We start from the raw sequence: 7,744 nt of genomic DNA on the forward strand, positions 1-7,744 counted from the left end.
TCTCTCACTCATTCACGTAGTTTGCCCAGACCCCCTCCCAAGACTCCTAAACCCTCGCTGCACCTCTGAGCCTTCTTTTCCTACCCTGCCCCCTCATAATGCCTCTGCTCTCTAAAGCCGTGTCCTCTGAGTCTCTTCTCATACTCCACAGCACTCTCAGCACTTCAGCTCCATTTGGTTTTTTTTGCGCTCTTCAGAGCGCCCTTAACTTCCTCTCTGCTGTTTAGGATGCCTTCATTCTGTCTCCGGCCCCCTGACATCATCTGTACTTTGTCAAAATCCCTTTCAGAGTTCTGCCTTGTTATCTCTGAGGCTTATTTGGTCTCTCAGGCGGGGACTCCCCTGCTCCCGTTGCCGAGCTCTCACAAGACAGCCCCTATGCCCCAGAGCCCTGTTTTAGTCCCGGAGGGCACCTTGAAACCCCTCTTTTCCCCTCAGAACCTTTCCAGAGTCTGCAACCATTAACCCCATCGGTCTTTCGGTCCTCTCATCTTCTTGGTGCACCTGCAGTCTGTCCCCTGAGGACAGCCATACTTTGCTTGATTCCCTTTTGAGCTCGTTGTATCCCAAGACATCTTTGGTTTCTCTGGCCCCTTTGGGACCTCTCTAATCTCTCTGACCAGGCCTCTCATTCTGTCAGAACCTTTTCCAAAGTCATCTCTGTGCTCTATAGCAGTCTGCTTGGTTTCTGTGTTATAGTATGTTTCTATTTTGTATCTGGTACCCTAATGATGTCTATCATAGGCTCAGATACTCTCTTAGCCTTCATCTACTTTAATCAATATATGTGCCATGATTATTTTTGTTGCCTTTTACAACTTATTTTTGTTCTAGCTACTTAGATGTTAATTAATGTGCTTTATGCAGTTTCAGGTACATTACTTGTATTTCCATGCTTTTTTGTTGCTTTCTGTCTTTTGGGGCTCGAGTAGCACTGTTGAGTAAATAAGTCAAAAAGATATCATCAATATAACCCTAAATTGCCAGTAATTTACAGTAAATAACTTATTTTGCAGAGGAAGATATTGTTGAGACTATTTTCTCATGGAATCTGATTCTGTTTTGTCATTCAGTGCCATCCAGAATGCAGTGCTGGCAGAAACTCAGTAGTACACATGGTCTTACTAGAAACAAAGAATAAGCCCATAGCAGTATGTTGGGATTTTTTTTTTTTTAAAGGATACTCAAGTACATAAATTCTGGTAATTTTTTCCATCTATGTTCCATGAAAAAATAATCCAATTGCCTACCTGGTCATGTTGTTGATGTAATAGATAGATTTGCAGTAAAACAGCAGGTATCACTTTTTCTAGTAAAAGTCACTCTCCTACTTTGCACGTGGTAAACTTAAGGCAAATAACAAAACACACTGCTCCTCCGGCTGCTTTTATGCTTCTGGGGGGTTGGGCCCGCCCTTCCCCCAGGGGATTGTGGGAATGGTAGTGGGCGGGGCCTGAGGTCAGTGGGCGGGCCCCAGGGTATATGAGCCCCAGCCTGGGCTCAGGAGCTTATTCTGCTGTTGGGCTTCTCTATGGTGATAGCTCTGTGGTTTCTTAAGTAAAGTGCAGCTTTGGAGCTTGTTCAGCTGTTTGGGCAGGTCTCTTCTAATATTAAGACTAGTATAGGTAAGAAATGAGAGGTAAGACTTTGTAGCTAATATAAGGCTTAATGCCGTATATAGTAAAAAACAGACTCATATGTTACTTTTCTTGTGTGGTTTTTTTTTTTCCTCAGATCAGTGGTTTAACAATGAGTGTTCAGTGCAGCTAGGTGGTTTAATAGTATGTCTCTCCTTTTTTTTTTTATTTTTTTTTTTATTCCAGGGGCTGTGTGTGTCTTACTATAATTCCTGACTTTATTGAAGATAGAATTCTGTTTTTTTCCTCTACTTTTGTGCTACACCCTGTAAGCAGTTGTTTTTATTATCCTTAATTGGGCCAGTTATAAGACTATTGAGTAGGAGTTAGGGTGAATGTCTTGTATGCGTTTATATGTGGGATTTTAGCACTTTGAAGAAGCAGTAGAGATGTAAGGTATATTGCCTTTCAGGGTATTGGACAGCTCATTGTCTTCCCCGATGGTATGTAGAGTATCACGGTGGCCCTAGAGCCTTTGCGGCTTGCAGCAGGCCCCTGGTAGGTCACATCAGGGCTCCACTGACTTTATGGGTCTGTAGCAGAGCCTGGAGTCTGTAGGAAGACACAAGATAGGAGGTGACTGCTGAACGTAGGGTAGGGCTCGGAAGAGCAGCTCCTGTGGGGGTGACTGATACAGGGGGTTCAAGCCAGCCAATGGAAGGCAGGAGCTGTGGGGAAGAAGTGGAACTCCTTTCCTGATGGTTCAGGAGAAGAGAAGGGGTTTCAAAAGTTTTGGTGCTGGGGGAGGGCTGGGAAAGGCAGGCGGGTTCACGATTCTGTCTTGGACAGGTTTTGCAGTTGGGTTTGGGTGTTGATGGGGTCTGGTCTGTTCTAGCTTCTCGCATTTGAGGTGAGTCAGATAGTAGCGAGGAGGAGCACAGAACTGGTGATTTAACATAAGCACACTGGTAATGTTATGTTTCTTGGTATCTTAGGTGCTGTGAATCATTGTTGCTGCAGCTTTGGCCTCTGGAATTGGTGTGGAGCAGGCGAGCGGAACGCCATGGCGTTTGGGAGGATGCGGATGTTGTGGAAGAGGTTGGTATTTCCTCTCAAGATGCTTATTGCTGGTGCTGTGGTTGCTTTGGGGATTCACGTGTGGTTTTTTTTTTCCTTTTGCAGAGGAAGAGGAGGAACTTGGTGACTGCAGGAAGATATCAGATGGCTGTTTTTTGTGAATTGCATCAAGGATGGATTCTGACCCCCAGCCATCTGAAAGATAAGTTGAGAGACCGGCGCCTGAGAGGGGCCAAGGGGATGAGGTTGACAGTTGCAAAAAGGAGTCTTTGAAGTTAGTGTAGTGGTGAGGGCTGTCCCTGGGCACAGTCCCCTTTGGGCAGGTAAAGGATGCAGGTTACTGTTCAGTGTGATGCTAGCATATCCCGGGCAGGGTGGTTCCAGCTTGTGTCTGTTGCTGTGTCGTTCGTGTGGTCTGTGTTCTGTGTTGTAGACCTTTATTGGGTCTTGAGGTCACCTTTAAGCTCAAGAAGTATGGCATGGCACCTCAGGTGCCCTTCCTAAGGTCTTGAACGCCTGCACCTGTGGGCATAGCACCAATCATCTGCCGCTCTTCTTGTGTTACACGCTTAAAGTGTAGACCGGTCTTGTAGGGAAGAAGTCCCAGTTGTGGAAGTGGGCCATTTGGAAACTTCTGAGATGCATCATTACGTTCTTAGGTCTTGAAGCCAGGCTTCCTGGGCATATGTCCTCTCAGTTTTGAGAGTCACTTCTTGTCTTGGGCCATGTCGTTCTAACCATTTCCTGGGGCTTCCCTAGAGCCTCCTCACATCACCATCAGGGGCATGCAGGCCTTCTTCCCCAAGGCTGACTTCCATTTATGTGTGTTCTTCTTGATGAGACTTTTCTTTCATACGTGTCACTCTTCTTGCTGAGAGTTTTCCCTCATTTTCGAGGCATATTGTTTATAGTGTTCTGTGTAGTGTTGGTTTGTGCATATATGTGTTTGACTCGGGACTGCCCTGCCTGGGGGTGTAGCATCAGGGGTAGGAGGTGCAGTAATAAGATTCTGTGGTTACTATGTGGATCTGCTTAGACTGAGATAAAGGTTTTTGCAGTCATCTCAAAGTAGCCATCAGCAGGCCGTGTGGACAGGTTCTTCATTAATCTTTTATGGGAAGAGCAGAGCTATGTGGGAGGTGTTGTTTGATAGTGAAGAAGACTGCATCTCAAAGATGTTAGGCTGTAGTTACAGCCAAGGTGGTATTTCTAAATAGGAAGAACTTTGGCGTTATGAAGGTGGTTGGTCTTGAACGCCTGCACCTGTGGGCATAGCACCAATCATCTGCCGCTCTTCTTGCATTAGAAGCTTAAGGTGTAGATCAGTCTTGCGTCTCGGAAGCTTCTGGATGGCCCACTTCTGTGACTGGGGCTTCTTCCCTATGTCACTACGTTCTTAGGTCTTGAAGCCAGGCTTCCTGAGCATACATTTTATCAGTCTTGACAGTCCCTTCTGATCACAGACGATGACAGTTCTACACTGTTTCAGGGGCTTCCGTAGAGCCTCTTCACATTACCACCATGGTCTCCAGGTCTTCTTGCTCGATGGTGACTTCAGCCCGGGTGTCATCCTCCTTGCTGAGAGTTTTCCCTCGTCCTTGAGGCGCATTGTTTTTAGCATTCTGTATAGTGGTCTGTGATTGTGTGTGTGTCTGGCTCGGAGCCCCCGCTGCCCAGGTGTGCAGAGCTCAGGGTAGGCAGAATAGTGATGAGAGTCTATAGTTAATATGCAGATCTGTCGAGACTGAGGCAAAGGTTGGGTAGTCATCTTGAACTGATTAGCTCTCAGTAGGTTGTGTGGATGGGTGTTTCATTAGTGGGTGTTGGCGTAAGCAGAGCAAAGTTTGGAGAGGCTGTTTATAGTTAGTGAAAGAGATAATATCTCAAAGGTGGTAAGGCTGCTTTGTGTGGGGTGTAATGTTTATGGGCTGGCTTTTTTTTTTATGGCAGGCTGTAGTTGGACCTAGTTGAACAGGGTTTCTGAGTAGAAACAAGACCTTTGGAATTAAGCTACTGCTCTGCATCAGGGTAATGTTTGATTATTGTGTCTTTTTTTTTTTTAAGATGCAGAAAGATGAGATGGGCAGAGCGACGCAGGGGAACTGAGAGGAGTGCAGTACGAAGGTGGCTCAGCATGAGGTATTAAAGGGAATATCTGACCGGTGGCTCCGTGAATACAATTGGGCACTACTTCTTATTTTTCATGTGAATGTGAGGGTGTGTAGCCATGTGCTAATGTGCTGGACTGAGGTACAACAGAACCAGTTTTCCTTTCAGTAATTCTACTTTTCAGGTAAGTCTCTTCCAACTAACTGAACTGTCTCTAAAGTAACGACATATTTTTCAGGTAGTATCCACTTCCAGAGTGCAAAGACCTTATATTTACACTTAATGCGAAGGGATGCCATGCAGAGAGGCTCTTGGTTATACTTATTGCGGTAACAGTGCAGCTCAGCTAACTCTTATATATGCCCTGTTGGAGGGTCGGAAGCAGAAAAGCGTAGAGGGGTCGCAGCCACAGTGAAGAGAAGACAGGAACGGTGACCAGAATCTGGCTGATGGGTTATTGCATCCCATCCTCATCATGCTCAGTATAAAAGTGGAGACATTGAAGGGGTTGGTACATTTCCTTCAGCAGGTGGCATCCGAGGGCTCCTCTGTCTGTTCGGCATCCTTTGATCCCGATCTGTGCACTTATGCAATCAGATCCAGAATCCGGTTCCAATCCATTGCCGTGTCCAGTCTCGGACTTTGCCCGTACCTGCTGGTGAAGTGATGGTCATCCTGGCAGCTCGATACCGGCTTGTGTATATATTCTATCTATTTTATTATTTTCCTGTTATTGTTGTCTCTCCTCGGTATTACTTTTCTGTTTATATTTCATTACGAAAGAGTTCAGTTTCTCTTTCAGTTCCTAAGTCTTCCTCACATTCTTTCCTTCCTCAGGAGAGAAGTTAAAAGAGAGCATCTGTCACTTGGTTTAATGCCCAGCCTAAGCTGCAACAGCAATGACGGATAGGGCACTGGAGGAGACTTGGCTGAGGAGAGCGGCAGCCTAGAGCATTGGTTCTTTCTCAGCTGCTGTATTACAGGCGGCGCACAAGCCTCTGCTTGCACTCTGTCCATTGGTCCTATCCAGAACATAGTTCTGGCAGAAGTCAGGTAATACACGGGGTCTCAGAAGTGACGTGTGACCCCATTTAGAGAATCGGAGGTAAGAAGCTGGAGGTGGTAAGACCATCAGGACCAGGTGAGGTTTGGTGGCATGTATAGTAGAGAGCGGCCTCGTGTGCTGCTTCTCTTCCTTGTGGTTTTTCAGGTCAGTCACATTGTAATGAGCATTCGGGGGTGGTGAGATGGTTTAAGGGCATGGTTTTCTCTTTTCCAGGCATGGCGCATTTTCCTGGAATCCCTGACTGTATTGAAGATGGAACTTTCTTGTTTGGTTATTTTTTTTCCCCACTGGTTTTGCCATATCCCAGGTAAGACACCAATAGAATTTTTTTTTTTAATCGGGCAGATGATGAGATTACTTTGCAGGGACTGGGTGAGCATCTTGTCTGCAGCCGTAGATGGAGTTTTCGCATTTCTCAGGAAAGCAGCAGGGAAGTAAGGCATAATGTATTTTGGGATGTGGGGTGCCTTGTCGCCTTCCTGCGTGGTGCGCAGGGTTTTGCCATGTCCCTGGAGCCACTGTGGCTTGCGGCAGGCCCCTGGTGTAGGTTGGGTCAGGGCTTCGCTGACTCTGTGGGTCTGAGCAGAGCCTGGAGTCTGTGGGAAGACAGAAGATAGGAGGTGGTGTCAGAACGCAGGGAGAGGCTGGGAAGAGTGGCTCCCGAGAAGCGTCCAACGCTGGGTGTTCGGGCTGGCAAATAAAGGGTGGGAGCTGTGGGGAAGAATTGGGGCTCCTTCCATGACGGCTCAGGGAGAAGAGAAGGGATTGCTAAGGTTTTGGCACAGGGGGAGGGCTAGAAAAGGGAGCTGGGTTCATGAGTCCTTCTCAGACAGGTTTTGCAGATGGGTTCGGGTGTCATCGGAGCCTGGTGTGTTCTAGGCTCTCGCATTTGAGGCAAGCCGGATAGTATCGAGGAGGAGCACGGGACTGGTGGTTTGGCAGTAGCACAATGGTAATGTTGTGTTTCTTGGTATCTTAGGTGCTGTGAACAACTGTTGCCGCAGCGTCAGACTCTGGAACTGGCGCTGAGCGCACGAGCAGAATTCCTTGGTGTTCATGAGGCTGAGGGTGTTGTGGAAGAGGTTGGTATCTCCTCTCAGGATGATTATTGCTGGTGCTGTGGCTGCTTTTGGGATAATTTTTTTTTTCTTTTGCAGAGGAAGAGGAGGAAGCTGGTGACCACAGGAACATTTTGGATGGCTGTTTTCTGTGGACTGCCTCAAGGATGGATTCGGACCCCTGACCCTCCACAAGCTAAGTTGAGAGATTGGTGCCCGAGAGGGGACAAGGTTGAGAACTGCAAAAAGGTGCCTTTGCAGTTGGCATAGGGGAGAGGTTTGTCCTGGAGCGCAGTCTCCTTTAGGCATGTAAGGGATGCAGCTTACTGTTTGGCATTCCCGGGCAGGGCGGTTCCAACCTGTGTGTGTTGTTGTGTCATTCGTGTGGTCTGTGTTCTGTGTCTTAGACCTTTCTTGGGTCTCGAGGTCATCTTTAAGCTCCAGGAGCATGGCATGGCGCCTCAGGTGCCCTCCCTAGGGTCTCAAACACCTGCACCCATGGGCATAGCCATAGCACCATTTGGCTGCCGCTCTTCTTGCGTTAGGAGCTTAAAGCTTGCATTGGTCTTGCGTCTTGGAAGTTTCTGGATGACCCACTTTCACAACTGGGACTTCTTCCCTATGTCATTATGTTCTTAGGTCTTGAAGCCAGTCTTCCTGTGCATACATCTTATCAGCCTTGCCAGTCCCTTCTTATCACAGATGGTGATGTTCTACGCTTTGTTTCAGGGGCTTCCATAGAGCCTCTTCACATCACCACCACCGTCTCCAGGTTTTTTTACCTGACAGTGGCTTCCGTCTGGGTGTCATCCTTCTTGCAGAGAGTTTTCTCTCATCCTTGAGGCACGTTGTTTTTA

This window comes from Rissa tridactyla, chromosome 3 (genome assembly GCF_028500815.1).
Source record: "Rissa tridactyla isolate bRisTri1 chromosome 3, bRisTri1.patW.cur.20221130, whole genome shotgun sequence".
NCBI lineage: Eukaryota > Metazoa > Chordata > Aves > Charadriiformes > Laridae > Rissa > Rissa tridactyla.